The 22,266-nt window shown below is 38.9% G+C and overlaps 1 protein-coding gene across 1 annotated transcript in view; it reads right to left on the bottom strand.

Moving 5' to 3' along the window:
• The window catches only part of TBL1X (transducin beta like 1 X-linked), a 111,671-nt gene that overhangs the window by 72,538 nt on the left and 16,867 nt on the right, over positions 1–22,266 (bottom strand). The window contains 1 exon segment of the mRNA XM_037377500.1: positions 18,292–18,399. The gene's annotated coding sequence lies outside the window, so the exon portion shown is untranslated.

A 22,266-nucleotide genomic window follows, 5' to 3' on the forward strand; every position in this document is an offset into this window, starting at 1 on the left:
CCAAGAAGAGGCATCATGAACTTCTGCATGAGGCAAGGTCTGAGCAGAGTTTGAACTGTAGGGCTTAAATTCAGGGGACTGGTGCTAATTGCACGGTGAGAGAGCTGATGGGTAGACCACATACATTTATCTGGGGGCACGGAAAAAAAGCTTCAATGGGCAATGACAGACACAGGGAAGAAGGAGGCTGCAAAGTTGCAGGAAGCAGCCTAATGAGAGCCGTGATGGGCAAATGTGCACCTCTGTAGAGTGAGATTCTATTCCATGAGCAAATACATGGTTTCCTATTTAATTCCTGCTGTTTAATTTCACCCTCTAATGGCATTTAGGAAACACCATTTACTTTGATTACAGGTGAGGCTATAAAACAGAGAAGTTACACAACTGCTCAAGTCTGTATTCCAAAGATTTCACAACTTCTGAAAACACCCACACCACATTCCCTCACTGAAACCACTCAATGGTGCTCAAAAAACTTGGAAAAAACCCAACCTTAATTTCCCCCTCCCTCCAGGTTCACACATGAAAAAACACTTGTATTCAGTAAGTGGAATAAGTGGGTTTCATACCAGTGGAATTGGTGCTGTAACTGTACCTCTAACAGAAAATTACATTTTTATCATCTCAAGAAATCATCCACATTCTTTAGGTATAAGCAGGATACTTGCTCATGCCACTTTCTGAAGGGATTACACACGGAAGAATGGAAAACTATGTTGTAAGTAAATATTCGCAAGCAGGATCTGAAATATGACTAATATTAGATGTGAATACACTGTTCTGAAGACTTCGTCTTCATTCAGATATAAGATCAAATCATTTGCATGAAGAAAGAGCACAGCCTTGTACACTACAAAACTCTTGCACCTCTGGAAAAACAGGAAAAAAATTCCTCATGGTACCAAGTATATATCTCCTATGTTCTTCTTCCACATTTGAAAGAAGTGCATCATTCCTCTCTATACAATTATAATAAAAAAACAAACCACACAGAGACCAAAAAGCTGTGAGTACATCTCTAATTTTGTGTTAATTCAGAAATCAAACTCCCTATCCAGTCTAAATTGCCCCAGCTGTTCCTATTTCCCATAAAACAGCTTAAATTTTGGCTGAATCTGAGGTAAGCTAAGTAGCTGATCAACTCAGGTGGCAATGGCTAGAAACAGTTTACAGACAAAATTTGCTACTGAAGCACTAGAGAGACAATGGTGCGGACCTCTTGAAACTCCTATCTCACTGCAAGTTCAGCCGTAAGGGTGAAAGAAAGATAACACAGATGTTACTAGTTTTTACTCAATTAACATGGCACATCAGACTTTCTTACGCGCACACACCACTCCTCTGGTAGGTAATATAAACAAGATACAGAACAGGCCATTAGAGGACTCACAAACTATTTCACAAAATAGCATCCATGTCCTTCACACTAATACTTTCTCTTCACTATAAAATGGCTGTTTTGAAGTCACAAATGTATGGGGATAATTAGATGCTCAGTGTTACACAAATCAGATCAGAGCAGCGGTTTACAACTATTCTCTTAATAGCATCCCTTAGTCTTTCTGGCAGCATCTAAAATAGTGCCTAGACTGCCTGATGTGGCTGGAGAACCTGAATAGCTTTATTTAATCTATGCATTAACAATAAAAACCGGGAGACAGACTTGTCACAGGTTACACTGTTCACATTAAGGACTTCAACAGAAGTCATTTAGGTATGATACCTTGTTAAAACTGTACTGAAGAGCTGCTGCTGTGTCACCTGTGACACAGAAACGCCTGTCAGAAAAGCAGTCATTAATACCTCTATTTTTCTCCTACATGGAAAGGCTGCAATTGAGTTTCACTGTTTATGGCTATTTCTATTGGTTTAGAACCATTCTTTCTAAACTGGGCTTTAAAAAAAAAAAAAAAAGTCTGGCCAATATTACCCAGATTTAGTTGTATGTCCTGCACTCCCGTAGGCCAATTTAAAAATTTCAGTCTTGCTTTCTAAACCATCTTCACAGGAGATCATAACATAAACCACTTGCAAGATGGCCGAATAAAGCTGACTGGCATGTGGCAGAATGTAGTAACTTGTAACTTGACAAATTTGGTGCAACTTGATTTAAAAATATTCTTATAAAACTTTAAAAGCTTTAAAAAAAAATCTTTAGATGTCACTTAAGTTCTACTATCACTCTCAACTAGTTTAAGAAATCCCAAACCTGAAATCTTGAAATAGTAAGAAGAATCTTAATATTTCCATTGTCTGCACTGAACCACTTCAGTTCACATGGACTCCTTCATGGCATTCAGAAAACTTGGGGTCCAAAGTCTCCCTGTGGATTTCATTCCATGAGATAGCAGGCCATTCCCAAGGATGAAAAGAAGCCTCATTATTTCCCAACAAGCCTGACATTGTTTTGCCATTTCCTGAACGAGCGTATCAGTCCTCGGCCACTACACAAACCATCTACTCAGGACAGGCTATTTTTATAGTTCCCAGATGGTCTTTATGTACTCTCATGCACGACATGAGCTTCACAGGACACAACCACTCTGGTGACCTTGGTACACGTTAAACTGTACTCTCTAAGGAAAGAAAGGTAGGAGCTGTGTCATGCACATGGTTGCATCTATTCACAGTTATGTCATGCACTTTAACTAGCACTGCATCAACTTCATTTTCACAATGTACCTTGGCATTTGTCATTGGCAGGCGTTCAATTCGTGTCATAAAAAATATACTGTCTCCAGTTTCAGTTCATTCTAGTTATCTGCTGCTTCCAAAGAGAAATGTGACAAGCCATTTGCATTCAGGAGTCAATTGGTACTTTTAACCCCACCTCCATATTTTGACAGCAAATATTAGTCATTTCTGAAATTATACTGCAGATACTATTGATATTCAGCATTACTGAATAAACTTTTCCAAAAGTGTCCCTTGAGGCTGTCTTCACGTAGTCTTCAAACTAGTAAGAAAAAACCTCCAGGTTCAAATAATTTGACCTCACCATTATTAAAACTACATGACTGAAACGTAACAACCAGCTACCTCTAGAAAACTCAACAGATACCATACCACAAATTACATTCCTTTCTGCAGATAACCAGTTATCCATATAGATTGCTGCTTAACAAAATGGGTAATTCACCAGCTGTTACAGCGATTCATGTAAATGGACATAAATGGTGTTAATCCATGCAATAAACCAACAATTTTGATGCGGTCAAGATGCTCACAGCCTCTGAAGGCTCCTTCCACACTACTGAGACCCTAAGGTGCAGCAAAGCATGACTGTAGTTTGGGAGACCACAAAGGTGGAGCACGTTACACAAAATTAAGGAGGACTGTTTATCTGCCCAAGAGTATTAGTTAACGGGGGAAGAATCTGAAGTGTCCCTGGCGCTTTAGCTGCCCTTTTTGGCTCATTACTGTGTACCTCCGGGCCATAACTGAAAGCAAACCACACATCAGCGAGGGGTATTGACACATGACAGAAAAGGCTGGCAGACTTGGACTTGTAACTACGACGGCAAATAACAACTTATGTATGACAACTATTCAAGCACTTGTTAGACTGGTTTTCATATTCTGCTCCAGTTTTGTGCACTGAAAAGTTGAGGATGATGATGATGAATGGCATCTTGGTTTCAAATAGGTCTCTAGATAGAAGAGAAACATTTTACGGAGCTGCAAATATAACAAAAAAGTATGTTACATTTGTATAATATACACAGTACGCGTAAAGCCACAGGAGATGCAACAGAAAAGATACAACATGCCTTTTTTTCTCTCACTTGGAAGAACTTCATAATTTTAGTATACTGTTATAGCAAAATTCACGCAGGGACTTTGTCTTCTTTCTCCATTAAGGACTCAAGGGAAAACTCTCCTCTGCGTGTCTGAAGTTCAAATTACATCTTCATATATTAAAGTCTTTGGTCTATACTTTGACCGAGAATTGACGTTTTCCTTCCCCATGTTCAAAACTCTCTACAGTTTTAAAAGCAAGTCTGGTACTCAATACAGTCACACATTAATCTCTCTGACCTTAGAACTAAGGAAAATAAATGCTTCTGAACAAACTAAAAGAAGAAATGCCACTCTTCAATACCTGAATTGTGTCTGTAAATATGGCCACAGACTATTACTGGAACAGTAGACACATTTTTGTTTGTTTGGCTTAGCTACAGAAACCAGGGCTAAAGGCAGAATGACGTCCCCAGGTACATGCTCTAGGCGCACCCTGACTTGCAGTCTGGAAGGAGACACGGGTCTCACTCCAGAGCTCCTTCCCCTGAGCTCTGACTTGCTTTGGGCAGAAGCCTGTAGTGCAGGGAGGGACAGACCCTGGTGTGCAGGCTCCTCCTGGCTCACGAACCGAACCGTGGGAGCAGGCTGCCAGAGCTGCACCTGCCCTGCAGTCAGGACCAGGTGCTGTGACAAGCCTCCAGGCCATACTGGCAGGGGATGAGCATCCCAGGGGCGCCTGGTGTCACCTCTCAGCTGGTAACCCTGAGCACCACATTAGATGCTACCCTAACATGAACAGCAGCAAATGATAAAAACAAATGGATAAAAAATTGGGATTTCTGGCTCTAAAGTCTGGCTCCATTGCAGATTTGTTTTGTGACCTTGATTTACACCTGAAAGGGCGTGTTTTATCAGCTTCAGTCAGCCAGAGGTAAGGTGGCTTTGGTAGGCAAGTAATAAAATGCAGGTATCATCTGGCAGCACCAAAGACTCCTGCCATGGCACTCTGCTACAGCACCCATCCTGCCACTGAAATGTCTCTGCACAAGTGTGATTGCAGTGCGGAGGCAGCAATGCAGGTGTAATTGGCATCTTACAATTAAAGCAAAAAATTGGGTGAGACCTATGCAAACACTGAATTTTCTCTATTGAAGAGAAAAATCCCTTTTTAGAAAGAATTTCTCTAGTGTTTTACAATCTCTCTTTAGCTATCAGCTGAAATAATGTAGTTTGACCACCCTTACAACTGAGTCAGATGGTAAATGGAGTTCACAGTAAATCCAGCGATTAATTGTAAATTGTTAAAGTCTGTTTATATTCCCTTAAAAACATGTTACAAAGAAACAGTTGTTTTCATATCCTACACAATCCCCCTTGCCTTAAAAGCTCAGAACTATCCCAAAGTTTAGTAACAGCCACCTGCACCCATAGAGAAACACAGTATTCTCCAGATATAAAATCCTTTGCTATGAAGTCTTATGTTTTGTCTTGTATAATCCCCAAGCCATTTTTGTGCCAGAGGAAAAAAATGCCTGTAGTGCTGAAAATTACTACATTTATCTGGAACCACAACATACTTGTGAATAAAATCATCATTTGAGCACTGAAATTAAGAGAAAATATTTCAAGCTTGCTTCATATTGTCCTAATGAAGTGTGTTTTATAATTCAAAATAATGACAGAAACTAAGCAGTTTAGGCTGAAGACAGATTCCCAAAGATTACATTTGATTCTCAAGTCCAATTCTGTAACCTTGGGAAATATAACAATCTTTTTAATTACAGCCCACACCGTAAAGTGCTTTGTAACAGTTCACTTAGGATTCAGCCACTTCACCAGTATTTTGTGGTAATTAGCTGGACAAAATTACAGAGAAAATGAAACAAACCCCAACATGATAATGCAAACCTTATCAAAAGATATAAACTGCCACACATCTTCACTTTCAAAATTCACTTCAAGATACATCATCATCATCACAGTAATAAAACAACCCAACCACCCTGACTTTGAATTCAAGGTCGATTGAATTTCGTCACACTCCCAACCTTCCAGCTTCCTGTTAGTTCAAATTATTAATTGGCAGATATCCAGAAGAAGCAGGGGAGGGCAAATCTAATTTGTGCATGTACTTAGACAACTAAAAACTCCCTTTACAATTGCTCATCTCCATATTCCCTCTGTTCATCTTCCAGAAAAGCAACAAAATAAAAGTAGAATCACCTTCTTAGTGGAAGAGATTGAAGTGCTAAAAGTATAACCCATTTTTCAGCAACTGCAGAAACACGCATCCTTGCCTTTTTTGCTCCCCGTGTTTCCATTACTGGTATTAGCAGTTATTTTTTAACTGCTGCACAACATGGCAAGCCCCTCTGACAGGAGATGCAAAGGCAAAGCCTCTTTCCCAAAGAACTTGCAGTTAAACCTCTCAACTAAACCCCCTGGAGTTGTTAAAGTAAAGGATGGCTTTACTTTATAGCTCTCAAGTGAAGCAGGGTCATGACAGTGAACCTGAGGTACTTGCAGAACCTCATCACTTCCAGGTCTAAGGGAGCCAGTTTATGAGGAAGAAGAGGAGGGATGCAGGTGTCTACATACAAGTGCACAAAAAAAATTATTTACCCACTTTCTCAGCTTGCTCTTTCTTACATCACCTCCCACAAATATTTTTGTCTTTTATTGTTTCTTGGTTATGCGTTTAGAACTTCCCTATGTCCCCTCAGGGTTTGGGGTATTCACAACCAAGGTTATTTCTGTGCTGGGCTGGCTGAAATGTTGCAGTTTTCTATTACCAAGACATAGTTGACTGAACTTGACAACATTTACAGTATCTGCTGAAATCAACACCTGACTTCCTCTACACCAAGTAACTTTAATTAGGTAACTGACATTAAAAGAAAGAAAGAAAGATGATGATCATTGTCATCTGCCTTGTTTTGGTATCAGTGACTTTTTACTGATGTAAACCAGTGAATGTTAAGTATGGAGGTATCTGTAGCATAAAAAACACACACAAATTCAAACTCAATTGTGCCAGTTTATGGTAGGCAGTAGAAGGGTTGGAGCTAAAAGTAGTATATAGAACCATTTAGGTTGGAAAAGACATTTAAGATCACCAAGTCCAACCATACAATAATTGTATTTACTTGCCCTATGATTTGTTCCTCACTGAACCCCCTATGTACGCTTGATGGCTGAAAGCAGCAAGCCTGGGGCATTGCAGCTGCCACTGGTGGGGGACCCCGGAGGCTGCAGGCCACTTTACGGAGTGACAGAGAGGGAGAACTCCACCATGGGGAGCTCAGCCACGGCTGGGCAGATTGAATACAGCACTGTGGCCCTGCGGGTACGGTTTTGCACTTCTCGCTGTACGGCCTGCAAGGCCACTTGAACAAATGGCATTATGGACTTGGGAGTTTATATTGCTTTTCCTATTATTCCCATAGTCAATGGGAACAAAATTGACTTTGGGAAGCCAAAAGTCAACCTGCCAAATTTGTTTTTTTCTTGCACATCACCGCTAATAAGAAGACGTCTCAGTGAAATTAGCTCATATCTGTAGGGGCAATACCCAATACCTCTTTTTGCAGTGTTGTTGCCACAGATAGATATGAACAGCTGTATCTGACCCAAAGCTATTCAACCATTTGACTCTTGTACAGGGCAAGTACCCTTGTACTTGCAAGGGAGGGCAAGTTCCACCTGACCATCTTTCATCAGTATGGACTCTGGTTAATAGTCAAAAATACAGAAAACACACACTTGTTACCATGTGCAACAGCAACAGCTCAGTATCTGGTGAAAATACTCATATATGAAAAATATCCAAGCTACAAGCCGTGTGCTATTACTTTCCAGAATCCTCATGCAAATTAGAAGGTGTAATTTAGCCTTTAACATAATCAAAATAGCCGTTAAACACAAGGGGAGTAACATTTTATTTCAGTAGGGTCAACGCTCAATTGGAACTTTTCAAAAGACGGCACACCATTAAGCACAGAACACAGAAACTCATTTTTCAATCACTCTCCCCTCCCAACTCTTTACATATTCAGAAATACTTCAGCTGTTCTGCCAGGTTCAAGAGGTCAGTAACTTCAGTTGTTTAAACCGACTTGGGAAAAAGATGCACCCTCTCAGCCATTGCCCAAGCCCTGGGGTTCTGCAAAATCCAGCCACATCTGTACAGCATACAGTAAGCAACCACATCTTGTTTCTAAGTCTTCACCACATCCTTTTACCTCCATTTCAGCTTGGTGGGCCTAATTTAAGTAGTGGTTTGCTAATTAGACGAAAAAACATTAAAAATGCCTGCAAAACCAATCAGGAATCGAGTCTCAGTGCCATTTGCCTTCAATGGGCTAATTTCCTTAGTGGCCAGATCAAAGGTATTGCAGATGGCACAGATGCAAACAGCAGAATTCAAACTACTGAATTATAGACAATCAAATGCTGCTGATGAGCAAATCAAAACTAATAACTATAGCTTTTATAAAATACACAGGAAGTAAGAAGTTCATAAGAATTCTACTGATAGACCAGTTCCTTTTTGCTCCCAGGTCTGTTTACTTAACATTTACTGTACAGATCAGGTATAACACAAATGGGGATGGGGGCGTGTAACATTAACTGGTTTTATTCCAATACCAGACTGAACAGACTATTAATGATGTCAGATTACACACCACCCACAAGGAAATCACTGTTGTTTTCAACTATTAAATTGAAATTACAAGGGAAAAAAAGTCACTGTGCTTTTAAAGCAATGACCAAATAACTTTTTATATAGTCTATGATCCTGAAGCAAAGAAGGTAATTTCTAAGGGCAGAATGTTAATTTTTATCTGTATCAGTTAAAAACTCCACACGCTAACAAAATCTGAAATTCTGCATTGTTCAAAACAGAACTAAGAGTGGCTAAATTAATAGAACTAGTCAGATGACAAGATACAGTTTACAATAAATTGTCATTGGTTTTAGGGTTTTTTATGCCCAGTCTTTAGGCTCAGATACTACAAAATACAACAGTAGGAAAATGTGATCACAGATGCATGAATTTATCTGTTTTACCAGCTCAGTTCTAGTTTAAAGTAGTTTAAATGAGCTTTGATAACGAAAGGTGACGGGACCAGATCAAATAGTGCAAGTGATTTATTAGCTCCATGATAACCATCACAGGTAGATTGAATTTAGAACAGAGCGATCACATCTGCTGGTGGTAAACAGCCCAGCATCTGCCTTCCAAGGTAACACCTTCGCAGGAGAGACTGCGATCTGCTGTCTTTGCAAAGTCTTTAGCTAAATCCCCCATTTCAAGCTTTTAGTATCTTCTCAAGACAAACAGCTACAATAAAGAAAATGGTGCAACTTTTATTTATTCTCTTTATTCACCAAGAAACCACTTAATGAATAAAATCTGCTGTGTAAACTCTTTCTACATCTACTGAAAAGCACTATTAAAATTATGTAAACAAGCCCCGGGGCTGAGTTTAGCAGTCAACCAGAGCAACTGGGACAAAGCCACAGCCAAAACCATATACCTAGATTTCATCAATGTATCAACTCCATTAGTAACGAACATGCTGCAGCACCAGAAATTTTATTTCCTCCATCCCTGTAAAAACAAGGCCACTCCTACTGTGCTCTCTCTTTCAAAGGGACATGCAATTCTTCCGCTGCATAGCAACAATGGTTAAATCAATACAAATGCAACCTCATTTGTCTCCAGTGTATTTTTGTCAAAATTTTAGGAACACAAGACATAATATAATAATGCAGACTATTACCTAGCATTACCTAATAATATTCGCACTCCTGTGAAATCCTAAAGCAAAACTCACTTAAATGTCAAGAGAAGCACATATCTAAAGAGGTTAGATTTCAAAAAACCTCTACCACAAAACTGGTAATAGGCAATCACAACAGGCTTAGACTAGCTCAGACACCACGTCTTCCCTCATTTTTGGATTTTGGCCGCACTAGCTAACCAAGCATCTAGGGAGTGGAGAAACCTGGAGGATCCCTAGGCTTCAGTCTCCCAGCTGGGGCTGTCACACCATTCTTTCCTCCCCTGCCACTCAAGCTCCCTGACCCAACTGCTTCTACCAATCCCCTTCTTCATCCCTTGGAGCACAGTCTTCAGATCGGTGTCACCACAGATCGCTTTGCTTCCTTGACTTTGGGTTATTTTATTTGAAACTGATAGTGTATTTGTTTGGTTTTTTTTTTAATTATCTTTGCATAATTTTAGATATCTACTTATGGCGAGAATTTTCACTCTAAGCTTGCAAAGACTGTATATATTAACAGACTTCATAAACATTATCTAATTAGGATCAATTCAAAATATTTGGGCTTACCCTTAAGCAGATAACTTGTAGAAGATCTACCAGTATCCAGAGAGAAATCGAAGGCATACATAAACGGGAAAACAGCCTCTCCAGTTTACTACTAAACAGAGATTTATAAACTCAAATGGTTTAAAACAGAATCATCCCACTATGATTAACAGCTTGATGTAAAGCTAGAGTTACTTAAAAGAAGGAAATGAACAAAAATATTGGAATGCTAGTATATAATATGGAAAGATTTGAAGCAATGTTTTGGGAAAACGTGGCTGGAAAGACCTCCTGGCATATCAGATACCAAGTTTAGCCTTTGTTGTATTTTATCACAGCTGAACTTTTGGCTCAAAAAAATAAAGAATTTACAAAACCATCATGAAACTGGTGGTGTAAAATGAGGTTATTGTGCTAAAATCTAAAGTAATATTTGCTTTAAACATGGGATTAATTTACATCTGAGGTCAAATTTTGAAGAAAACTAGTAAACCTCAAATGACCAAAGATATTTAATATCTGTATTCATGGAATGGAACCACATAAGTAACATGGAGACACAGTTTTGTTTAAGGCCAAATTGCAATGTTTATTCAAAAAGTTGCAGTACACCCTTCTTTTTTGCCAGTAAAAAGATTACTGGTTTTGCATTATGATGCTCCATTTTTAATACAGAGGAAAAGATTCATCTTAATGTCAAAATGTATTCATGTCAAATCCTTTTTGGAACAAAGTTCATAACTTGAAAGCTCGAAGGACAAGCAAGCATATTTTCTGCATTTCATCTCTATAGAGACATAAAAAGATATTCTAATATTAAGGAAGTCTTTAAGATTGAACTTATTAATAATAAGGCAAGATGATTAATATGTTTAAAGTCTAGTTTGAGGTATATGTGCCTTATGATTCAATTACTGTATAAAAGCCAGCATCTACACTTGAATTACACCACGATTTCTCCAAACTTTTTTTGTTTTGCTATCAGTGTTGAGCAGAAGAGACAGAAACAGCGCCAGCACCCTTAAGCTAAAATACCAGCAGCAGTATTTGACTGCTCAGGATTTATTTACTTATCATTTTGAAGCAACAACCTGCTATGCCTTGATCCGGAACAGTATTTCTGAACTAGCAGTCCAGAAATTGCCATTAACTAGCATGGTAGGAATACTTCTTAGAAAGATTGCTCTTTTTAAATCTTGTCAATTACACTTAATGGGACATACTCTGAACACACATTTTTAGATAAACGAGCTGGAACACAAATTTGCCTTAATGCCTTTTGCAATTGTGAAAGAAAGAATTGGTTGATAAAGGCAAAAGTACACTAAGAAGTTCTAAAATACCACTGTAAACAAATTGCAAGTTGATCTTTCACATATTATACATTTTTCATAATTGCCTATCCAGACAAAAGTTACTAAATGTATGGTGTACTATATATGTATATAGTTTATAATCTTCAATAATTATTAGTATATAGTTTAAAGAGTTCAGTATAAAAGTATTATTTCATTTGCATGCCAGTTCCAGTTCTGTGTGGGAATAAGGTACGCGAGGTTGCCAATCCATTAAGGAGGCTCTCAAATAGTAACCTAAACAGAATCTTTAATTGTGGTTTAGGTTTTTTTCTAGTTACCTTTCATGAAGCTAACCTCTTTTGTTTGGCACCTTACATTTCAACGAAGACAGAAAACACCTAGCCAGTCTTGGACTCACTGGCATCAGTAAGAAAGGTGTTAGTAAGCTCAGACCAGCTATGACACTAATAAGGATGAGTATAGATTACTACAGTACAAACTCTTCAAAACATGGTATTGATGCCTTTTTGTTTACGAAGAATTCCCTGAGTCAGACTGGCATCTTCTCGTGTTGTAAAGAATCAAAAATATCTTAATTCATTTAAAATCAGTTTTACCATGTTGAATGTAATCATTTGTTAAACGTGCACACTAAAAAAAATAAAAGGGTTTTTTTTTTCCTGATTTCTATCAAGCAATGTAAAAATGATTAAGATGGATCATTATATCCAGAGACCTTGATTACAGGGGAAACTAAGTAGGGACTAGAGAGAAATAATTTTACATTTCCTTGATCAGAGATATATAATCATGCTATAGAAGGTGGCTCCTATGATTGATTATTCTGTTTATTAGGGCTGGAAGTGAGCTAGATAAAGGGAAAATAATTTGTGCATGCATCAGTTGAACTAAGCTTATTTAAACTGATTTAAGTTGATGATAAACACAACTCGTTACAGAGATTTGGGATGCTTGCTAATTTATGTTGTACTCATAAAGTAACCAATAAAAAACATTAACCATCTCAGATGTAACAAAAATTACAAACCCACTTTGTTTTATTACAACAAATACATTGTTTGGAAGAGTGCTATTCCTGTTCCCCTATCTTCTCTGAGTAGGTCCAGACATATTAACTCCATCTCCTGAACATTTATTAGAAGATACAGCACTGTACAACCCCGGGAAGCCACCTCATGTGTGAATGTCTGAACGCAATATGGATTATTCAAAGAGAACAGGCTTTGCCCGAGTCAATACAAAGATGATTTTGAGACATGCTGCCTAAGTGGTTGCACTGATGTAAAACTGGGTGTGCTGTATCTGTTTGCCTTTGCTCCTTGCCTGGAGTTTACTGTCCCTCACAGCTGAACCACAGCAAAAGACTGATCTCTCCTTGCACTCTTTGAAGTTAGAACATCCTGGTAAGTTTTAACAGACTTTGCAAGAACTAGCTGGAAACGGACATTGCACTGACACGGTAAGGGGCACCCAAGGTCACTGCTCTTGCAGTTCAGGTATGGGCTCTGTAACAGCTCAGACCACAGCTTTTTCTGCAGTGATCATTCACTCTCAAACTATACCATTACAACCACTTAGCTAAATCAGTGTAATCACATTTATGAAAGAAAAGTTTGGGCCATGGTTCTCCACTACAAAGCCAAGTGTGAACCTGTGACCTCAGTGTGTAAGTATAAATGGAGTATCAGTGATTACATGCTTGTAATTCCATTCTGATTAGTTATACCTGAAATCTTATCAGCTCACACCAAAAAACTACACCTTAACTCTCGCTACTGTACATAAGTAAACTTTTGTGAAAAAATAATAGTTTTATTTCTTTTCACCTACAGCACTCAGAGTGAAGATTAGACAGTAATATATCATGTGAAAATTCTCACAGGCTGCCTGAAGATGGAAATTCTTCTGAAATTAATTGATGTTAATCTGTATATTGGGCACAACTCTTTAGCATACTATCTAATAATAGTATGATTATCCATAAATTACGCATGTTCCGTTAAATCAAAGCAGTTCAGGCAGGCACAGCTCATACAAATGAGCTCATACATAAATAGCAATACAGATCCTATACATCTCCAAGGCTTAATTTACAGAGAAACAACTTATTGAAAGAACAATTACATTGCATGTTCCGTTTCTGTGTGGGACAACTGCATGAGATGTTTAGATACTTAGGAGTATGTTTAACCAGACTGCCTGTGGTAATTCCATTTCTACAGCATAACGTGATACAAGAATTCAGTTTAAAACAAAAGCCTCAAGTGAACCTACCTTTAAAAAGCAGAAAATCCTATTCTTCAGAGGAAAACTGTCCTAATTTTGTTTGGGATTTGTCGCACATACATAGTCCCTCGTTACAGGCAGCTTGCAGAAGACACAGTGTCTCTGGGATGTGCTAGACACCATGTTTGTGCAGTACAGGTACAAGGACATACCTGAGTTTTCCAAAAGTGTCACTGCCTAAGCTGAGCCGGACAAATTTCTGCCCAGACAAGTTAAGCAGACTTCAGGTGGATGAAGTGTTGTGGTTTAACCCCAGCTGGTAACTAAGTCCCATACAGCCGTTTTACCTGCATGAAGTCTCTGCTGGGCAAACTCACAGCAGCAGTTTCAGGCAATGCAGAACTCCTCTCACTCATGCTGTGGCAGGGTGGCATACACAAAAGAAGGTACGCACTTTTTGCTTCATCTGGCACTCCAGGTAAGCTAAATATACACTTACTAACATTTTCAACAAAAAATTGTCTTTCTCCACTCTGCATATCTATTACTAGCACTTTCCAGTGACTGGCACAGTGAAGGTGGTATCCTAAAGTGCTCTACAAATCAAAGGACAGAGAGTGCAGGATTGTCACAGCCCGGTTGTAAAAGGTCCGAGTTATGCCTTAATAACCACCAGCTTAGTTTAAAAAACAAAGGATAATGCATTTTACTGTCTTATTTTGGAATGCTACCACCCTCAAGCCTCACACACTGACATTCTCAAACTGCACCCATTCCAAGCTCTTTGAACAACAGAAACCTGTTCAGCGTAACAGCTGGTATGTTTGAAATACCTTCTACTTACATCCTGTCCATCTCATTCTTAAGTTTGAAGTAACTAATTCACACAAAAAACATCAAGCCAGTAAACGGTGATCTGTTTCTTCCTAGGAATCATGTGCATATTCCTAATGTTGCTAACTGAACTCTCCCAAAATCTTGATGTTTCCACATCTCTCTGTTTCATCTTGCTTTTTGCACTCTAAGATTTTCCAGTCAAGATACTATAATTCCCTATGCATTCATACAACATACCACACATGACCGTGACATAGTCAGACTCTTATCATGGTCATCCCTATCATAACAATAATAAACAATGATAACCATAAGAATGCATGGGACAAAATTAACATGACCACGTTCTGTTAAAACATGTTTTTATTAGTCTTGATAGTGACTTTGACCATGATTTTCAAAAGCCGCTACTAACTTGAGGAAATAATTTTGGTGTCCACCTAGCAGAAAGTACTAAAGGCGTCTGATACCCATCATGTAAAAATTGTTGCCCTAGCTCAGGCAGCCAAACTAGTAAAACATAGGACTGAAGAAATTCTGTGGTCTATTCCCAGGCACGAGGGAAGATCCACTAAAAATGATTACTGACTTTGTAAAATCCTAACGTTTTTCTCTGCTTCTGGGTTTTCTCTGGCTGGTTCAGGTAAGCAATCATTACAGAACCACCCAAGCAGATTTGCACCGCTGCTTCCAACAACTGTCCAAAATCCAACAAAGAGTTTCTACAATATTTCAGGCCAGGAAGTTACATGAAATTTTCCTAGAGCTTCTTTCTTTGACACCTGACATCTCCTACCTGTATTGGCTCTGTCTTCAACCCAGATTGGTTAGAGACCTTCTGTCATCGACCAGAAAGTCCCAGTGTTACTATGAGATGGAACAGTGCTAAAGCATGTACCATCACTGGCTGTACAAAATCTCTGGCTAGCGTTAAGACCAGCTGCATATTTTAGAAGGAAAATGTGAAAGAGATCCCTGAGATCTGACTGATCTTCAGAGTGACAGAAAGTAATAAGACTAATGATCAATTATTGGCTATGTATCTGGTGAAAAGTTAAGAGGTTCTGGCCTTCGGAACAGCAACTCACATCCATGGTGAGAAGCAGCCCCATTTAGGGAATAAACTTCATCTCACTGATGTGGTCCTTATCTCTTTGGATTAGGACAAGTTAGGGCAGGCAAAAAGCCTCGCAAGTAAACTGGGAGGTGTAACAGAAACAGGCAATATAAACTCAGCCCTACATACGGACACCTGAGTGGAGAGAGGGATCAGAGGCCAAGGAAAAAGGCAAGAGTGGCCATAAAGTCTTGTTTAGGAGGTGATGTTCTGTGTAGTTGCCATGACTTTAACCTGTTGGGGTGATCTCCACTATTAAAACATTAAAATCAGTACTTCTGACTTTTCAGGAAAAGAGAACTAGAGAAAAAGGAATAGAATTTGGTGGTCTATTTGCACCATTATTTCTCAGAATTACTGATAAGCCAGGTGACATGATCTTGAATTCATATTGATAATATGCCAGCAGATCTCAGGAGGATATACTGTTAGTAATACAAAATAAAGCAAACCACCAAGCATATCCAAGAACTGGATGATCTGCTCCTTAAGTATGCATCTGTAAAATATGAAAAGAACTACAAAGGATGTCCATCTGAGAGATGTAAGCTAGAAATGCCATGCAGTCAGTAGTAACACATCACAAGCATTCCCAAATTTTATTCCTAGAATACCTTTTGAAATACCAAAAGGGTAATTACACTCTGGGCCTCTATAAATTAATTAATCACAAGCATGGAAGTTCACTAGGCCAGTGAAGTATTGAAAATTCTGCGTCTGGGAGAAAGTACAGAGATGAAAATGTGGAAGGACTCTCCCCACCCCACTGCCACCAGGGATCAAAGACCTCTGTTAAATAGTCCAAAAAAGGCAATCTGTGACAAAAAATCTCACTCTAATTCCAGGTTAAGTGTGTAATTAGATGGAAATATACATTACACATTAAAAAAAATACTAATCTGAATAGGAAATTCTGGCTAAAGAAAACAGACTAGAAAGCAGAGAGTCTCCAACTTCTGATCCACGTTTTAAAAGAATACAAACATGCTACTTATAAAACACAAAAAACCAACACACATTTTCTTCTCTGTAAGCAGAAAAAAGCATTTTTATATATAAGGGGGCTACCAGTAACCAAAATGAATGTTAAAAGACAACTTTAAATCAGCACACCCAGATAAATTGTGCCTTAGAGTCTTAAAAGTGTTTGTGAGAGTATTATTTCAATGATGTTAATTTTCAGTATATTTTTGGAACACCAGAGAAATTCAGTAAGACTGCTAGCATTTTCTGCCAATAACTGAAGAAGGTAAGCGGTACGATCTCAGTAATCACAGAGCTCTAAGTCATTCTTAATCTCAGGGAAAATAAACAGCAGACTGATAAAGGATAAATTCACTGGGAAATGACACGAATAAAAGTGATGCCAGTCAACACCATTTTATAGAAACCTGGTCAGTAAAACAGAAAGTTTGATTTAATCATCTGATAAAGTTCTGAAGTGTGGTCAATAGAAGTTACTCCATAAATGAAACATGCAGACTTTTGAACAGCATTTGGCTTACAGACACACATTCAGATTAAGAAATTATTATCAGTATCATCAAATGTGATTAAGTTATAGCTATAAAATAGTAGCTGTTAACAGGAAACAATAACTGAAGAAGTGCTCTTCATTACTCCAATAAAATCATCCAGTACTAGCTCAACACTATCTAACAGTATCCTCAATGATACAAAAGTTAATCTGGTTGATAGCAAGTTATGGCACAAAAAATGTCAGTTTGGTTAATAAAGGTAACAAAGTGGTTACTCAGAGTAATACGGATTGCTTTGTAAGGCGGAGATAGTGTATTACATTTAAGTGGACTTATGTGGCAAGCAAGAAAGAATGAATGTGGGCAATACCCTGAAAATGGTTCACACAAACCAAGGACTTACAAAACAAATACAATCTTCATAGTACAGAAACAATTCAACACAAATGCCAGTGAAACCTTATGACAAAAAGGAGTAATAACCCCTCCCCACACACATGTAAGTGCGTAAGACCCAAGCTACTGCTTTTGTTCACAGCATTAGTGATACTGCCAGGAATAGAGAACAGAGCTGTAGACCCTCTGCACTGTTTCCCCAAGACAGCAAAGATCTTGGGTTTTCTTAGTGTTTTCTCCATAATTTACCAAAAATGGGGAAGAATTCTGTAACTCCTTAGGATGTTAACTAGAATGCCCCACATGCTGCTATCAGCACAGTGAGGGATTTAGAAAGTTGTGAAAAGAGCACAGTAGCAATACGAAAAGGCTACAGAGTACGAACAAATGTTACACGAACGCAGGAACAGTGTCTGGTCCATTCCAGGAGAGTAAGAGAGCTCACGCCTAATGTTAGTGACCAGGCAGTACTGTCAGTGGTGTAGGTACAGTGGGTAAGACAGATCTTAACACTGATGTGTTCTGGGGTTATTTCATACCACAGCAGTTACTCAACACCAAAGCCCCTCAAAGAATCCCACAGTACTACTTTGCTTTGCTACATTGTGGCTCTTCCATTTGTAGCTTATGAAACAACCCTGAACAAACGTAGACTTTTTAACAAATGTCTCTGAGAGCTGGACTGCTGTAGCTTTAAATGACAGCACCAGTAGAAGTACACCACCATGCACATGAACGAACTGTGTGTGTGACTTCGCCAGGGAAAAACCCGAAAGGTAGCCGGATAGGAAACTGAGCGCCTGAGGTAAGCTCCTGTTGGGCCATTATGTTTTGCTTACCTGGTCGTGAGACCCTTGAGCTGCTGAATGCTGCTCCTCGCAGGCTGCTGTCAAGAGTCTGGGGGTTTGAGTTACCATGGAGATCAGCGCATCTGACAGCTGAGAGGGCTGCAATGAGAGACAGAGGTACTGTCAAGCCAGTTTCCATCACCTCGTTAAAACACAAGCATTTGACTCCTGCCTTTGGCATTCACCAAGGTACTAGCTCCCAAGTTAGGATTTTTGGCGTAACGGCAAGGGGAAAAAACCCAACACCCATCACAGAAAGGATTCGAGAGGCAAAGGCAAGCCCCAGTAACCCACAGCATTCAAGCACTTTGCAAAGCTGTGCACTTTTTCAGGAACCTGGAAGAATCCTAATACACCCTGAACTTGGCTCAACGATTTTCAGCCTCTTTGGTCAAGTATAATACCAGCAAGCAATTCATCCAGAACTGCTACTGAGCATGGGACTGAAATGCCTCAGAACAGTGGGGGGACACAGAAATGCTCCCTGAGAAAGCTTCCAGTGGGAACTGATTGAGCATCACTTCTGTGTGAAAAGATGCAGGCCAAAAAAATTACCTTCCTGCATGTTTTGAGGGGAAAGCCTAAAGGAACGCATTTACGAAAATCAAACATGAGAGATAGCCTGGCATTCTTCTTCAATAATAAACCTATTTGCAGACTTTTCTATGCCTGCCATCAAGCATGATGAGTAAAGCCATATCTTGTATTTTCTCTGCCATTCAACAGCCATGTATCTTGACAAGTTTCCTACTCCTGCATTTCAAGCCTTAAGCCTTATGCTCAGTTTCTGTCTATATAATCTAATAATTAAATGCTGTGAAGTGAAATGAGATATTCATTGGAGACTTCTAAAGACTTTTTTCCACACAAATGTCCAGCAGCTTTTAAAACTATACATTAAAGATAATTTTATGATATAATCAATTTAACAAATAACAATTTAAACACATCATCAGGAGAAGCTTTCATAAATCCAGTTCTAATTCTCAGCCTGCAGTACTACAACACGTTCTCATTTACATCACCGTGAAACAAGTACATCACCTAACCAAATCTAACTACTCGCCCGAGAAAGTTATACCTATTCTAATCAAAGGTGAATGACTACAGAGGGGGCAACACATAACTATTTAAGCATCACCAAGTATTTAATAATACATCAGCTAGAAGTCTGTAGTTTTTCTGAGTTTGCCTACTGAATTCATATGAACCTCTATCTACCTGGTTACCTATATAATTACCTATCTAATTCCCAGACAGCATTCTGAGATGACTGCTGTCATCTCTACATCTTATTTTCAAATTATGTCCTATGTCATTTTTCTGCAGAGCATGTTATGTTTATGCAAAATCTAACATACTCAAGAAGTAATTTACTCTGTGTAAATGTAAAATCTGAAAATCCAAGCAACAACTAGAGGATTTTTCTGTAACAACTTCTCCATGTTTTATGGAAAAATTGTTATAAGTATTATTATATTATCTCTATTCAATACTCTGACATTATGCTATGCAACGGTAACTAACACATACTGAGGCTACTCTGATGACAAATACCAGGAAAAGAGCTGGCTCATCTGTGCTGAAGGCTTCTGCAAGATTCATGGCATTTAAAGGACACTGTAGAATACCAGATACTCATACTGTAGCTGTAGATGGAAGCATTGTTATTGAAGAAATTTATTAATTCTTTCTGTCATAATTATATGATAAATTGGTTGGGCTGCATCTTCATTTGTTCTGTTTACAGATGTTATATACTGAATCACTGGTAGCTTTTATCAGTGATGGAATCACTTAAAGGCCATTCATCTTCCCATGCTGCCACAGAGAAGGCAGAAGGTATCAGTGCCGGCAGCACTGGTAACACAGGCTGGAAGAGCTAATCAAATCCTATAATAAGACTGGCTTTGGTTACTTTGCCAGACAACTTTTTGGTAAAAACGTTAATACTGGCTCTCTACTGAGAAAGTTTTCTGTGTGAAAACTAGAGCCAAGTAAATAAATGATTTTCAGGAATGAAGCAAGGGGAAAGAGACCAACTGGAGATTAAAATATGTGGTTTATTTTATTATGCCTAAGTGTCAGTGACACTAAGAAGTTACATAGATTTCCCTTACGATTGGATGAAAGCATACATGTGGATGGTTGTAATAATTCATCATGCTAGCAGATGCCCCTACCATAAGGCTTTACTCAACAATAGAAGTTTCTTAAAATCTGATTTCATACAGAAACAAGTGCCAATATAAGCTTTGAAATATACAATGTGCAAAGTCAGAAAATGTTTTTAAATCTCCATTTTTAAACTTTCATTGGTAATACTAACATTACTATCTATCACTACTTACAACAGGACTGAGGTCTTCAATTTCAAAAGAAACTGAAAAAAAATCCTACCAGAGATCACAGAATACAGTTGCAAAAGTGATTACAGCACTGTAGAAAATATCTTAATATTACGTATTTGGAGAGTTGAACTTGTATAGTTTATTTTAAAAAAATACAGATGACCTGATTACAGCACCTAAGTATTTTCATGGGGAGAAAATACTAATAATGACTTTCTTTTTAATCTAGCAAAGAAGGATACACATGAAACAATCAGCATCTGGAAGCTGATGCCAAATTCAAATGATAAATAAAGCACATCCTTTTTATCACCTGTGACTAACCATTAGTGCAGCTATCAAAAGGAGAATGCAGAGATTCTGCATTTGTTGATACCAAGGTTTAGTGGGACTTTTCTCAAGGATGAACTATGTGAAAATCTAAGTTACCCTGTAGTCATATAGACGTTACCAGGTTTCATAAATAGAGCAACACAGAGAAAGAGAGATCAGGTGACGTAGTCATCCCTTCCTGGTCATAAATTCAGTACATTATGATCTGAAACGACTGTCTAGCTTTGTAACTAAAGCACTGATGGTGACGAGCACCGTGCATGCTAAGCTGCTGGTGCTAGTACAAACTTAGTGACACACTGGCATGTACGTATACACACACATATAGTGAGAGTGTGTGTGTTCAGGCCATATGTGGAGCCAGAGAATTATAGCCATCCTTTCAGAGACAGGTGGACTAAATCCTGTTGCAAATAATATTCTGGCTTCTAGTTTAGGGAGCCTATTCTTTCCTCCATGTGCTGAAAGAATTTTGGTCACAGTAGAGCAGTAGCAGGAGGTCTCTTCACAAGGGTCATTTGGGGCATCAGTAAGATGGCCACAGGCAGGCAATACTAACGCTGCTCTCTGAACCTCTGCCTCCACCCTACAGGCACAGAGCAATGAGTAACAGTGCTTGATGTCATTAACTACTGGTTAGTCCCACCTCTGCTTTAAAGTCAGTAAGAAAGGCAGTAAGCGTTCTGGGCAGAAAAAGCTTCCTGCTGGGGTATTTCAGCAGGTCAGGCAAGCAGCTCCCCAGCTCAGCTAAAATCCAGGCACGGCACTGCCGCGGCCCCACAGCAGCACGCTTCCAGCTCTCTCCCTGCAAGAGCTGCCTTACTGTGGGCACACAGGTAACACGGGCTTCTCACAAAAGAGGGAATGGGAGAAGGAAAAAAAGCAAGAACAAGAAACGGCTTGAACTTTACACGGAACTGCTCTTACAGTCAGCAACCTTAAATATTCTGTCCCTTCAGCAAAGATACGGAAAGATATTGGAAGTGTCAGTTTAGCTGGCTTTAGTGCTGTTGCTATGCCTTGGGCTGCTAAGCTGCCAGAAAATTCAACCATGTTTAACTATCAACCAGAAATAATAGTTAAAAACCTCATTCATTTTCACTACTTGTAAATCTGGTACACATGGTTTGACTTCGGATGTTCCACTACTTTGAAAACACAAAAGTCAGCCAAACAACGTAAATACATCCATTGATCTCCTGATCTCTCAGCTCCTCCATCCAACACATCTGTGAAGCAAAACCGCAGAAAATCCTGACTCACACACAGGCAGTCGATACAA

The sequence above is a fragment of the Falco rusticolus genome, chromosome 2, assembly GCF_015220075.1.
Source record: "Falco rusticolus isolate bFalRus1 chromosome 2, bFalRus1.pri, whole genome shotgun sequence".
NCBI lineage: Eukaryota > Metazoa > Chordata > Aves > Falconiformes > Falconidae > Falco > Falco rusticolus.